The 14,983-nt window shown below is 41.1% G+C and overlaps 1 pseudogene across 1 annotated transcript; it reads right to left on the bottom strand.

Moving 5' to 3' along the window:
• Positions 1-13,730: 13,730 nt before the first annotated feature.
• LOC311136309 (olfactory receptor 5AR1-like) lies at positions 13,731-14,441 on the bottom strand (annotated as a pseudogene). Its single transcript has one exon. The product of its transcript is annotated as an olfactory receptor 5AR1-like (transcript).
• Between the last annotated feature and the right edge of the window lie 542 nt (positions 14,442-14,983).

Raw genomic sequence — 14,983 nt, forward strand, 5'->3', positions numbered from 1 at the left:
TTATGGCTTTCCTCGAGAAGTGTTGTCTTAAAAAATAGAAACTCCTGGGGATATGGACTGACAATGCATCTGTTATGACGGGGATTAACAATGGGGTCCATAAAGTGCTGAAGGAGGAGTATGGCCTCAAAGATCTGGTTCTTATTCGCTGTGTGTGCCACTCTCTGCAGCTTGCTGTAAGTCATGCTTCCAATGACACCATCCCCCGTAGTGTGGAGTACTTGGTACGAGAGACTTATAACTGGTTTTCAGTGTCTCCAAAGTGCAGGGAGGCCTACAAGGCCATATATGAGACCATCAACTGTGGGGAGAAACCTTTACAGATAACCAAGGTGTGTGCCACACGTTGGCTCTCCATTGAACCCGCGGTTTCACGCATTTTGGACCAGTGGGTGGAGCTTAGGCTGCATTTCGCAGTCACCAAGTCCAGTGAACACTGCTCCATGGCTGAGGTTTTATACTCCATGTACAGTGATCCTCAAAACACATTGTATCTGACTTTTTTGAAGTCAGTGCTGGGTGAGGTACAGTTGGCCATCAAGGCTTTTGAGGGAGAGCAAGTAGATCATCTTAAGCTACTTGACAGCTTGGTTAGCCTGATCAAGTCTGTGAGCAGCAGGGTGCTGAATCCACTGGCAAATGTTGATGTACTCAAAGGGCCAATAGATGGATACATCAGTCCCAAACCGTACCTTGGTTACCTTTTTGAGTCAAAGGCAGCTGAGCTCCACCTTGCACCTGAGGATGAAAACAATGTCATTCACCAGCTCCCTCACTAATGAGTTGAGGGTGAGACTGCCGGACAACATCGAAGCATTGCAGTACATGTCAGTTTTCAATGTGGAGGAAACTCTAAAGCACAATAAGAGCCCTGGAGAAATAGAAAAAATAGCCAAGCTCCTTGGCTACTCCCCTGCAGAGATAGACAAGATTGTCCAGCAATGGCGTGCCATCCATCTTAGTAAATGGAATGAGACAAAAAACACACTGGGCTTCTGGAGTGAGATTTGGAAGTTCAGGGATGCAGCTGATATCAACCCGTTTCAAGAACTTGCCATGGCTGCTGTGTCTGTTGTCCTTGCCACACTTGAATGCTGAAGTCGAGAGAGTATTCAGCCAGATGAGTGTGGTAAAAAGCAAACTTAGAAATCGGATGTTCTTGCAGACCCTTAACTCCATCCTGTACATTCGATATGGACTGAAGCTGTCTGGTGAGGCTTTCTATGAGCACCAGCTGCCTGATAATGTTTTGCAGCTTTTTTGGCACATCAGCTGCTTACTCATTTAAGTCAGCTCCCTCAGTTGCTGAACCTGCCATAGAGAGCCTTGACCAAAATGATGATGACCCACTCTTTCTGTGAGCCAGCACAGCCTGTGTGTGTGTGGAGGGGGGTCTGGGAAAAAACAAACAATTAACCTGAATTAGGGCCAGACTAGTTACCGTCATTTTCTCACATTGCCGTTGACTGTTTTTTATATTGTCTCTTTTTGGTCCATTTAGATTGTTAATGTAGATTGTATACAAAAAAATGTTTAAAATGTTATGGTTAAAAATGTTCATGTTTTACTGTGACTTGTTGTAGGCTCCTAAGTGGACCATAAGGTTAAAAACAAAAACAAACTTAAGAAAACTAAACTAAAAAAATAAGTGTCACTTTTGCCAGTCCCAAGCCCGGATAAAGGAGGAGGGTTGGAATTGTGACATAAAAAAAAAACAAGAATCGACAGAAGAAAGTTCATTTGTAGTTCTAAACATATTTAGGGTGTTTTTTACTCACTTTTTGTCTCTCCCACGACGTTATTCCTCTCTCCTACAGCTCCATCACAATTACATGCACATGGCCAATTATGCAAATTAGGCGATGACGTCATTTAGCGACTTTTAGGACAGCCAATAGCTACTTTCCTTACTGAGGAGTTGGCAACACTGAGTTGGCAATGCCAGAGCACAAAATAACTGACGCTCAACACCCATTGAATGTGGCTGGTATCGGTAAATGTCGCAAAAAAAGTGTAATAAAATAGTTGACAGCAGCAACAGTTACAGTCACCAACGCTCTGGATAACATGAAAACTGCCTAACCAGCTCTGCTAGGGCGAGTAAAATGGTCAGAGCAAGGTGTTCTCTCATTTGTGTCTGGAAGTAGCTAGCCAGTTAGCTTGGGTGCTTGACTGCCGTTGTGAGGTCAGAACGCTCGGATCAACCGACCCTACTCCTCGGCCAGAGCGTCCAGTGTGCCCTCCGAGAGCGAAACGCTCAGAATTTACCAACGGACAATCTGACAACGCCCAAAATTTACGAACGCCCAGAGCTCACTCTGGCACTCCAGATTGAATTTACGAACACACCGTCTAGCTAGCAAGAGGTTGCATAGCAACAGCATAAACTTCCGGTAGACAGGCGAAGCGCAGGTACGCTCAACTGAAAGGATACCGTTCGTTTACAGTATACTAAAATTAACTAATAGTATATGGCATATCCTCATTAAGTATGTACTATACAGTATGTTAGTATGGGTATTCGAACACAGCTCAGGAATCTCCACACTTAACGCTACCCCAGAAATCACTCCCTTCAATGGGGCCCTGTACCTAAGCGTAAAGCAAGATACAGGTCTAACACAAACAAACATCACAAGTCCACTTCGGGTTACCTTCACCGACTCAACAGCACCCACCATATTTTCCACCCAACCTGAAACCACCCATGGATCAGCCAAAAGGCCTGGATCCACCCTCTTCAAAAATCTCACTCCCACTGGACCAAACTTATCTCTATCATAACCATGTCCATCAATGCAAGGCTCGGGCTCTTCCATTTCACCTCCAGAACTCGAACTGGTGTCAGGCTCACTCTGTTTGTCAGGCTCACTCTGTTTCTCCCGAGTGGCGCAGTGGTCTAAGGCACTGTATCGCAGCACTAGCTGTGCCACTAGAGATCCTGGTTCGAATCCAGGCTCTGTCGTAGCCGGCAGCGACCGGGAGACCCATGGGGCGGCGTACAATTGGCCCAGCGTTGTCCAGGGTAGGGGAGGGAATGGCCGGCAGGGATGTAGCTCAGTTGGTAGAGCATGGCGTTTGCAACGCCAGGGTTGTGGGTTCGATTCCCACGGGGGGTCAGTATGAAAAATAAAAATAAATAATGTATGCACTAACTGTAAGTCGCTCTGGATAAGAGCGTCTGCTAAATGACTAAAATGTAAATGTGAAAATGTTTCAACTTGACACAATCTTCCTCGACATATCCTCTCCTTTGTTATTGCTAGCTTCAACAGATTCACATCCATCCTCTGCCTCCCTCAGTCATTCCATCCTCCTCTCTTAACCAATTACCCAAGTCCTATTGAAAATATTCCACTTTCCAAGTCGAAATCTATTCATTGCCTCCTTGAGGGACATGCTACGCCCTGTACTCGACCTACAGTCGTCCACTATCCCCAGGTCCTTTGTCTCAAATGTTCCGGGTGCTCTTCCGCGCTGAAGCAACAGGAGCAATGTAGGCGAAGTGTTGCCATTTTGAACCATTTTATTTATCTGAAGATACAAACACATGCCTACCCAATTTAATAGCATAGATCACTGTCTACAGGACCTTTCACGAGCCCACAGCAAAGTTGATACTGACCGTAAGATCTCAAAACTATGTCTAGAGAGAGACTGTCAACGAATACAGCAAAGGGGTGTTCAGTTGGCGTTTGCAACGCCAGGGTTGTGGGTTCGTTTCCGACGGGGTATGAAAAAAAATGAATGCACTCAAAATGTAAGTCGCTCTGGATAAGAGCGTCTGCTAAATGACTAAAATGTAAATGTGCTGTTTTTGAGTGTTTTATTGTCATTTTTTTCAGCACTACAAGGCTGTTTTTATTCAACACTTAGAAATCATGAAATGCACTTCTCCACTTCGACTCTCACTCTCTCCCGCCTTCCACTAAGACTGACCATCAGTCCAGCGAAATAAAAAATAGTTATTTAAATGTAGCTTTGATGTGCCTCCCAAGTAATAGACTACAACAACAGTTATCATATAGCCTAGCTTAAGACTCGAGTTTTTAAATGTAAGGGACTCTACGTTATTTATAATAAGGGATAGACCTACATGGAGAAAATCGGACCTCTTATTATACTGTATATGAACATTGTCAAATGCATGATACAGTATTTATTTTCAATCAATATAAAGAGACATTTTTAGGAAGTGATTTTTGGGGGAAATAAAACTTTGCTCTGTGCTTCTCCGCCCATGTACTATCGTTAGGAACTATATAGGCTATTGATTCTTTAATTTATATCACAAATATATTGTAGGCGCACTTGATCTCCTGCGCCCAGCTGAGAATTGCACTCGGCTTGTATTTTGACTTAGAAAGTGATCTCGACAAAGAATATAGGTTGGTGATCACTGTTCTAGTCTATATAGGATATGGCCAATTATTATGTGTATTAGCATACTGTTAGGCTATAATTTACATTGTCTTTGATGGTGTTTAATATGCAGCGTGTAACCTAATGCAAACCTGATCTACTTTTATTGGCCTCCTTGCCAGTGATTAACACTAGAAAAAGCCTGGCCTCGTTGGATCCCCCTTCGGACCAGTGACGTATCTTTTGAATGTCAATATTCTAACAGTCTAATAAATAAATTTCATATATGCTATCAGATATGGAACGAATTTGAGGGCGCTCAACCAACGTGAGTCGAGATGCAACCCAAAAATGTAATCATCATTGAAAAGGAAAAGGCGCAACACTCGCTCACCATAAAAAAAGTATTTGTTTTATTTAAGCAAGGTTAAAAGATTAACGTTTCGGCCTTCAATGGCCTTCATCAGAATAATCACAAAAAGGGAACAGACAAGTTTATATAGGGCATGGGGACGACCATTAGGGAGAAAACTCTTCAGCTGGTTGTGCTAATGAGAGATGGTGTGGTAGACTATACAGGTTGGTCCTCAGGGTGAGGGGTACTGTGGTCTATTTCTCCACCTAGTGGTAGAATTCAGAAATGGAACCAGTTAAACAATTGGATAGGGCAAGCATACAGTATTTCAAATGCAGTAGATATAATTGATGTAAAACCATTACTATAGAATGCATACATGTTGAATATGTTAGGTATTGGAAAATAAACAGGGCTAAGCTAAACTAGGGATAACAACAAAACATCGGCAAAAAGGTCTGACAACTAGTTTCGACACTAGTGAGCTTTTTTAATTTTAGTCATTTAGCAAACGCTCTTATCCAGAGCGTCTTCCAATTAGTTAGTGCATAAATTTTTCATACTGGCCCCCAGTGGGAAGCGAACCTACAACCGTTGCGTTGCAAGCGCCATGCTCTGCCAACTGAGCTACAGGAGGGCTAATGAATGGCAAGAATGAACAAGAAGTACAAATGGTTCCAACAGCCAAAGTGTTACATTGTTAAAGGGGGGGTGGGGGGCATTGTCACTGGGCTAAGAAAGGGAAGGGACCCTGTATTACTTTGTTGGTTACAGCGAGCAAAGACGACCATTACCATCAATCATGGTTAACGAGTCTTTAATGTTATTCCGCCATTGCCACAAATATACCACAGGTGTCGTAAAAGTGTGTCGTAAACGATCACTGAAAACCACATGAAAACATCTTCCTTTTTCATTTTTTTTTACAAACATAACACATACAGTTGAAGTCGGAAGTTTACATACACCTTAGCCAAATACATTTAAACTCAGTTTTTCACAATTCCTGACATTTAATCCTAGTAAAAACTCCCTGTCTTAGGTCAGTTAGGATCACCACTTTATTTTAAGAATGTGAAATGTCAGAATAATAGTAGAGAGAATGATTTATTTAAGCTTTTGTTTATTTCATCACATTCCCAGTGGGTCAGAAGTTTACATACACTCAATTAGTATTTGGTAGCATTGTCTTTAAATTGTTTAACTTGGGTCAAACGTTTCGGGTAGCCGTGCACAAGTTTCCCACAATAAGTTGGGTGAATTTTGGCCCATTCCTCCTGACAGAGCTGGTGTAACTGAGTCAGGTTTGTAGGCCTCCTTGCTCGCACACGCTTTTTCAGTTCTGCCCACACATTTTCTATAGGATTGAGATCAGGGCTTTGTGATGGCCACTCCAATAACTTGACTTTGTTGTCCTTAAGCCATTTTGCCACAACTTTGGAAGTATGCTTGCGGTCATTGTCCATTTGGAAGACCCATTTGCGACCAAGCTTTAACTTCCTGACTGATGTCTTGAGATGTTGCTTCAATATATCCACATAATTTTCCTTCCTCATTATGCAATCTATTTTGTGAAGTGCACCAGTCCCTCCTGCAGCAAAGCACCCACACAGCATGATGCTGCCACCCCTGTGCTTCTCCAAACATAACGATGGTCATTATGGCCAAACAGTACTATTTTTGTTTCATCAGATCGGAGGACATTTCTCCAAAAAGTAAGATCTTTGTCCCCATGTGCAGTTGCAAAACATAGTCTGGCTTTTTTATGGCGGTTTTGGAGCAGTGGCTTCTTCCTTGCTGAGCGGCCTTTCAGGTTATGTCGATATAGGACTCGTTTCCTCCAGCATCTTCACAAGATCCTTTGCTGTTGTTCTGGGATTGATTTGCACTTTTCGCACCAAAATATGTTCATCTCTAGGAGACAGAACGCGTCTCCTTCCTGAGCGGTATGACGGCTGTGTGGTCCCATGGTGTTTGTACTTGCGTACTATTGTTTGTACAGATGAACGTGGTACCTTCAGGTGTTTGGAAATTGCTCCCAAGGATGAACCAGACGTGTGGAGGTCTACACATTTTTTTTCTGAGGTCCTGGCTGATTTCTTTTGATTTTCCCATGATGTCAAGCCAAGAGGCACTGAGTATGAAGGTAGGCCTTGAAATACATCCACAGGTACACCTCCAATTGACTCAAATGATGTATATTTGCCTATCAGAAGCTTCTAAAGCCATGACATCATTTTCTGGAATTTTCCAAGCTGTTTAAAGGCACAGTCAACTTAGTGTATGTAAACTTCTGACCCACTGGAATTGTGATACAGTGAATTGTAAGTGAAATAATCTGTCTGTAAACAATTGTTGGAAAAATTACTTGTGTCATGCACAATGTAGATTTCCTAACCAACTTGCCATTTTGTGGAGTGGTTGAAAAACGAGTTTTAATGACTCCAACTTAAGTATATGTAAACTTCCGACTTCAACTGTATGTTCTAGTCTCATAGTCATAATTAAGCTATAGGCCTATAGGTTTATTATGTTTAGGTCTATGTGAGTCGCATGTTAAATGCAAGAGTCATGGATTTATGTAGGCCTACAAGACTATTTGGTCTGTATAGTGAAATCACGTTAGATGGTTTGTTGTGTGCGATCGATTACAGTATGGTTTAGGGTAGACTATGCTTTTATGATAATTTAATGATGATTTGAGTGCCTACATTTTGGCACACCTACATTTTAGCTGGCCCTGCCATCAACGGATTTCTGCCTACGCCACTGATCTAAACTTGCCCAGAATGAAGGATGGATACTTTTAAATGTTTTATAGATCTTTATCAAGGGTCACTTCTAGGGTCAGCCCATGTACAGTGGGGAAAAAAAGTATTTAGTCAGCCACCAATTGTGCAAGTTCTCCCACTTAAAAAGATGAGAGAGGCCTGTAATTTTCATCATAGGTACACGTCAACTATGACAGACAAATTGAGGAAAAAAAATCCAGAAAATCCCATTGTAGGATTTTTAATGAATTTATTTGCAAATTATGGTGGAAAATAAGTATTTAGTCACCTACAAACAAGCAAGATTTCTGGCTCTCACAGACCTGTAACTTCTTCTTTCAGAGGCTCCTCTGTCCTCCACTCGTTACCTGTATTAATGGCACCTGTTTGAACTTGTTATCAGTATAAAATACACCTGTCCACAACCTCAAACAGTCACACTCCAAACTTCACAATGGCCAAGACCAAAGAGCTGTCAAAGGACACCAAAAACAAAATTGTAGACCTGCACCAGGCTGGGAAGACTGAATCTGCAATAGGTAAGCAGCTTGGTTTGAAGAAATCAACTGTGGGAGCAATTATTAGGAAATGGAAGACATACAAGACCACTGATAATCTCCCTCGATCTGGGGCTCCACGCAAGATCTCACCCCGTGGGGTCAAAATGATCACAAGAACGGTGAGCAAAAATCCCAGAACCACACGGGGGGACCTAGTGAATGACCTGCAGAGAGCTGGGACCAAAGTAACAAAGCCAACCATCAGTAACACACTACGCCGCCAGGGACTCAAATCCTGCAGTGCGAGACGTGTCCCCCTGCTTAAGCCAGTACATGTCCAGGCCCGTCTGAAGTGCATTTGGATGATCCAGAAGAGGATTGGGAGAATGTCATATGGTCAGATGAAACCAAAATATAACTTTTTGGTAAAAACTCAACTCGTCATGTTTGGAGGACAAAGAATGCTGAGTTGCATCCAAAGAACACCATACCTACTGTGAAGCATGGGGTTGGAAACATCATGCTTTGGGGCTGTTTTTCTGCAAAGGGACCAGGACGACTGATCCGTGTAAAGGAAAGAATGAGATGACAATGATCCCAAACACACCGCCCGGGCAACGAAGGAGTGGCTTCGTAAGAAGCATTTCAAGGTCCTGGAGTGGCCTAGCCAGTCCCCAGATCTCAACCCCATAGAAAATCTTTGGAGGGAGTTGAAAGTCTGTGTTGCCCAGCGACAGCCCCAAAACATTTACATTTACGTCATTTAGCAGACGCTCTTATCCAGAGCGACTTACATTATTTATTTTTTTCATACCCCCTGTGGGAATCGAACCCACAACCCTGGCGTTGCAAACACCATGCTCTATCAACTGAGCTACATCCCTGCCGGCCATTCCCTCCCCTACCCTGGACGACGCTGGGCCAATTGCGCGCCGCCCCATGGGTCTCCCGGTCACGGCCTGCTATGACAGAGCCTTGATTCGAACCAGGATCTCTAGTGGCACAGCTAGCACTGCGATGCAGTGCCTTAGACCACTGCGCCACTCAGGAGAGTCCACTGCTCTAGAGGAGATCTGCATGGAGGAATGGGCCAAAATACCAGCAACAGTGTGTGAAAACCTTGTGGAGACTTACAGAAAACGTTTGACCTGTGTCATTGCCAACAAAGGGTATATAACAAAGTATTGAGAAACTTTTGTTATTGACCAAATACTTATTTTCCACCATAATTTGCAAATAAATTCATAAAGAATCCTACAATGTGATTTTCTGGATTTTTTTTTCTCATTTTGTCTGTCATAGTTGACGTGTACCTATGATGAAAATTACAGGCCTCTCTCATATTTTTAAGTGGGAGAACTTGCACAATTGGTGGCTGACTAAATACTTTTTTCCCCCACTGTATGTGTTGAATTGAGGTTGAATATGAGGTCATTTGATAAAATGTAATGTTGTAGCCTATGCCTTGGTAAAGGCTTAACTAACTTGCAAGTTCACGCTCCTCAGAACCACAGGGAGAATTTAGACAGGTGAGTAATGTTGTAAGGGTGGGGAATTAGCTCTTCTGGTTTAGGGTTATGAACCCTATATGCTACCTAACTGGCTAAGGGAAAGCCTCTCTGTATAAGGTAGTTGAACCATCCCCCAGCGGTGGAAACATGTAATCGGCTGTAGCAGCCTCCAGTCCAGCAGTAGGCTGCCATCAGTTACATAGGGATTAAATCCTAAAGGGGCCATGAAAACCTGTAAGTAAGAGACCTAGGGCCTCAATCTTAAAAAGCATGGCACTGGCAACTAGAACGTGTTGGTGGAGTGGAAGAAGGGAGTTGTGGCACCAGGAGTTTAAAGTCCTACTCCAGTCTCTTTTTCACCTCATTTAAGACCTGATTTATTTAACAAAAGGCACATCTCAGTAGGTGGTCCAGTTGCCTCATGACATTATGGCACAAGTGGGGGGAGGTTTGTTCCTCCCCCTTGCTTGTTCCTCAAGCAAGGGGGGAGGCTGACGACATCAGCGGGCACCATCAGACCAACTCCTTGAATGCCCTACTCCTCGAAACATATTTTTTTACCCTTTAGTGTGTGTACACTGATGTATTTATACTTGGGATATCGCTTTTTAACAGGAAACGTTCAGTAATCTCTGGAGGACGTCTTGAAGTTTATTGTTTTTTTTATTCTTGTAGTGCTCCAAAGAGCAAAAAGGCAAAAATCCTGCAGGAACGTTGTACAAGAGATATTCTACAAAAATTATAAAGTATTGCAGTAACAAAAGCCCAGAAATGCTACCTCACCAGAAAGTGAGCATAAACCTGGCCTGTGGGCTGGACGCAGCCACACTTGCCCTGCATTCTTGGTTAAGTAAAAAATAGATAAGTAAAAATAAAAAAGAAGAAAAATAACAATTAATTAAAGAGCAGCAGTAAAATAACAGTAGCAACTTGGGTGAATGATGAGTCTGGCCATAGAGATCAGGCATTTGCAAAATTACACTGATTGGCCCAAGGCGGGAGCTATAGTCATTATCATGTGTGACATGTTTACTGTTGCCTTGTTTAAAATTGTGTTGTTTATAGAACAAAGTAAAACAATCTTATATTTTGGGTTGTGATGGGGTAAGGCCTTTGAACTAAGCACATGAGGCATTTCTAAGTTATACTCTTCAAGAATCAATGGGTATAAACAGTGCCTAGTGAAAGTCTATACATCCCTTGCATAGTTTTGCTGCCTTAAAATTGTATCTAACAATTGGATTTGTTTCCTACTGATCTACACAACCTGCTTGACATTTTCAAAGTGAAAGAAACATTATTGAAATGTTTCTTAATTAATAAGATATTTTTTTAAACGCAGATGTCTTGATTGCTTGAAAACCAAAGTTTGAATAATGCTTTCCATCAATGATTCCCAATCAAATGTTCTCATCAATGATTCCCAATCAAATGTACTGAGCTAGCTTGAGCAATTCTGACAAAAACAATGGATAGATGTTGCCCTGAGAGTTGTGCACAGTTGCTACAATCCTATTCAAATGTATTTACAGTTGTAATTGCTGCCAAAGGTGATTCCACCAATTATTAACTCTGGGGTGTGAAGACATACTCAATCAAGATATCTTTGTTTTAGATTTTTTATTAATTAAGAAGAAATTATATACATTTTCTTTCACTTTGAAAATGTGGAGCACGTTGTGTAGACACGTTTTTTATTCATTTAATTTTAAGGCAGCAAAATGTGAAAACTGTGCAAGGGGTGTGTGGACTTTCACTAGGAGCTGTATCATGAAATTAAAAGTCCAAAAATGGATGTAGCAATCACAGATTGCCCCTTTTTATGTTTGATAAATTCTTCCAAACAAGAGTGGTGAATAACATAATACCACCACAATATAACATAACCGTTTTTTTAACCATCCACTCCTCACAGGAGAACTCTATCACTAATACACACATTTATTGCATTGTTTTCCCAGTGTATTTATCATCCCAACCCGCCACCCCTTCATCTAAGCTGCTTTTCTACAATGTGATTATTGCAATGAAATATGTTTTTTTTTATTCAGTACTGTCAATTTGATTACATTAACCCCTGCAGTTTAAGGTGTTACAAATGGAAAAGTGCAACAAATAAATATATACAGTTAAGTCATGGAAGGCAGTCCACAGAATCCAATGTCAGGTGGAGGGACATATGAAGGAAATACCATAAACTGTGGTGGTGATGTCTTTATTCACATATGCCCCAGTTGTTTATGATCAGAAATGATCTAGAAACTATTCAGTTGTCATAAGAAATGAGAAACACAGCACCTGAAAAGAAGATAATGGATTAGTAAATCCACATCCAAAGGAAAGTGTGTCCCATTATGTAATAGATTTACTTGATGTGGAACTGTTGAAATATAAACTTACAAGAATCCCTTTCCACAGCCCAGTGGTCCAAAGAACATCTCTGTTGGCAGGCAAACTTTTCGACAGACTCCACTCAGGGTGGGGCAAGAGAAGGGAAATGATGCAGCCTCATTCTGCACAACTATAGTTAGAACCAAAAGGAGGACACATTTGAATCAATAAAACAATAGAAACTTAAGAAAAACATATAGCGTATACTGTAATACATGCAACTTAGATGTAATTATTGAATGCCAATGCATCCATATCACCATTTAATTTAGCAGTGCTATTTTCATAAGGCATGTAAACACACATTGATTCCAGACTTACTATTAAGCGATAGGAAAACCAGGAGCACCAAGACGAGCGCACGTTGACAAGACATTCTAGCTGCTGAAGATGATGATGTTACTACTCCGTCTTTGACACAGAACTGAACTTTAGTCGTGGCCTGTTTTGTATGTTGGTCTTGAGGGAGGAGTGACTTTAATAAGGAACGCGATGGTCACTGTGAGAAAAGCTCAGGATGGAATTATGTGGATGTCTGAATAGACATACTGTTCCTAATCACATTTAGTAAAACTGCTTCCCTGCAAAGAGTAGGCTACTCACGATGCAGTAGCATCACAGGATAGGAGCTCGAGAGCAAAAATTGTTTTCACCTGATCTAAAACTCATGCTATAGTCCTTATGTTAACAATTTCCAGGGAATGTTTTCTCTCTGTGAGACGCAGCAATGTTACCCTGAAATCACACATATCTTTGATTTATGTTGTTTATATAAAATATACTTAGCTTATTCTATATTTGTAGAACATATATGTTTGGGGGTAGTCTCATAAGTCTTTGACCTCTGCTGTCTGCCCTTTTTAGGCCTACCTTTTCAATGGCAGTGAGAGACCTTCAAACTTCTACATACTGTAGGTGAGACATGTCTTTTTTAAGTCAGGAGTTTGCATCATGTACCTACATTATCACATTACAGTACACCTCCATAAATGTTTGCTGTCTTTTGATAGATCACACAGTTAAGTTTTGTAAAGACATGCCCATATTAAAGGTAGGACTACTAGTGTCGCATTGTACTAGTTCTGCCTCTTGAGCTGTTCAAATGGTTTGAGGTTTTCTCATGGCGGTTTACCCCAGCATGACTATTAAAATAGCATCTAGCTTTTGTTTTTATCAACTCAGTTTTCTTTTCACATGTGCTGATAATTAGATCCTGTGTTCCTTACACAGTAAGTGGAAACTGAGCAAACCTTGTTACTGAATAAAACATAAATACCCCTACTAAATATGGATCCAGAATTGCCCGTTTAACTGTGTTATTACATTTGTGGCTGTACATCTACAGTACTGTGCATGCTGACTCTTTACAAGAATACTTTGCATTAGAGGTAGAATAGCTCAACTAAGTTTACTCCATTACTCATTTCAATCCATGTTTTTGGCAGTGTTACCTTAGCTCTGATTCTACTCTTAGGAGGCTTTAAACAGTTGAACTAACTGTGTGAAGGTGAAACAGAAAACAAAGAATACTAATTAGCAATAGTCAATGAATGTTTGATCAATATAACATTACAAGTATTTAACTCTGTATCTGCTGAAAATGTTTTTTTATCTGTGTCCTGATAGGAGTTAGTTTGACACCATATATAATGGGGTTGATAAATGGAGGGATGACAATAATAGCAACTGACATGAGGTTTCCTAATACATTAGGACCATCTCTGGATCCAAACAGAGCGTCCATAGCATCAAATATTGTTAAAATGATAAAGTTGACAAGGGCTATTTAATGAGGCAAACAAGTAGTCATACATATGTGTTGATCTTTTTTGGAATGCCATCAAGCAACAATAATTTTGACATAGGAGAAAATAAGAAACACTAACAGTGAATTAAACAACACAAAGAAAGACCTATTGACCCATTGTCAATATGTTGAGCAATGTCCTCTTGGCAAGCAAGTCTTTCTATCAATGCCCAGTTTTGACAAAAGAGTATGTCTATATGTGATCCACAAAGAGGATACCTGAAAATCATTGAAATGATCACTACTGTTGTACCGCAGGGAAACAGAAAAACTTGCAGATTGTTACTCGTCATTACAGTTTGATAATGCAGAGGTCTACATATTGCCATGTACCTGTCAAGAGCCATCACTGTTAAATTAGTACATTCACATAAGGAATATGTTGGGATCACAAATATCTGGAGAACACATTCACTGAGGGAGATCATTTTTGATCCTGTTATCAGAGTATAAAGGAATGCAGGGTAGAAACCAGTGGATCCATACAGTCCATTAATGCACAAGTTACACAATATAATATACATGGGCTCATGGAGAGCTCTGTGTAAAATGATAATCACAATCCAGGTCAAATTGAGAACAATTGTCAAAATAAATCCTAGGAGAGTAAAAACAAATATTATTAATCTATTTGTCCAAGATTCATCCAGCCCTGAAAGTGTGAGCATTACTATAGATGATATGTTGTCCATATCTCCCTCAATTTCAATCAATGTTGGATGCTGAAATTAAAAAGATTAGCATGTTTCAATCATAGCATTGTTTAAAATCAATTAAACACATCACATCACGCGCATTGTCTGCTGTTTTTCTCGATAAGGGACCTGAGTGCTCCGTTGGGAACAGATGCTCTCGCACATCAGTGGCCTCTGACCCCTCTTTTACACATTTCCCCCTGTGGACCTGAATCAGCCCACACTGGGAAGGGTGCGTCAGAAGGGCTTGTTGTTGATCCATGTGGCTCTTCGTTGGCCCAAATTACCTTGGTTAGTAGAGATAATTCGCCTTGTGTGCAGGGACCTGTTGTCCCAGGAGCACAGGCAGGTCTGGCACCTGTGGCCAGGGATTTTGGAATCTGTGGGCTTTGCACCTGAAAGGTTCAATCTGATGGCAAGGGGTTTACCTCTGAACATTATTGCTACTACACAGTCCACAAAGGCACCCTCCACGAGAGGGTTGCATGGATATACAGTACCAGTCAAAAGTTTGGACACCTACTCATTCAAGGGTTTTTCTTTATTTTTACTATTTTCTACATTGAAGAATAATAGTGAAGACATCAAAAC

Source organism: Coregonus lavaretus (genome assembly GCF_964263955.1).
Source record: "Coregonus lavaretus genome assembly, chromosome: 10".
Taxonomy (NCBI): domain Eukaryota; kingdom Metazoa; phylum Chordata; class Actinopteri; order Salmoniformes; family Salmonidae; genus Coregonus; species Coregonus lavaretus.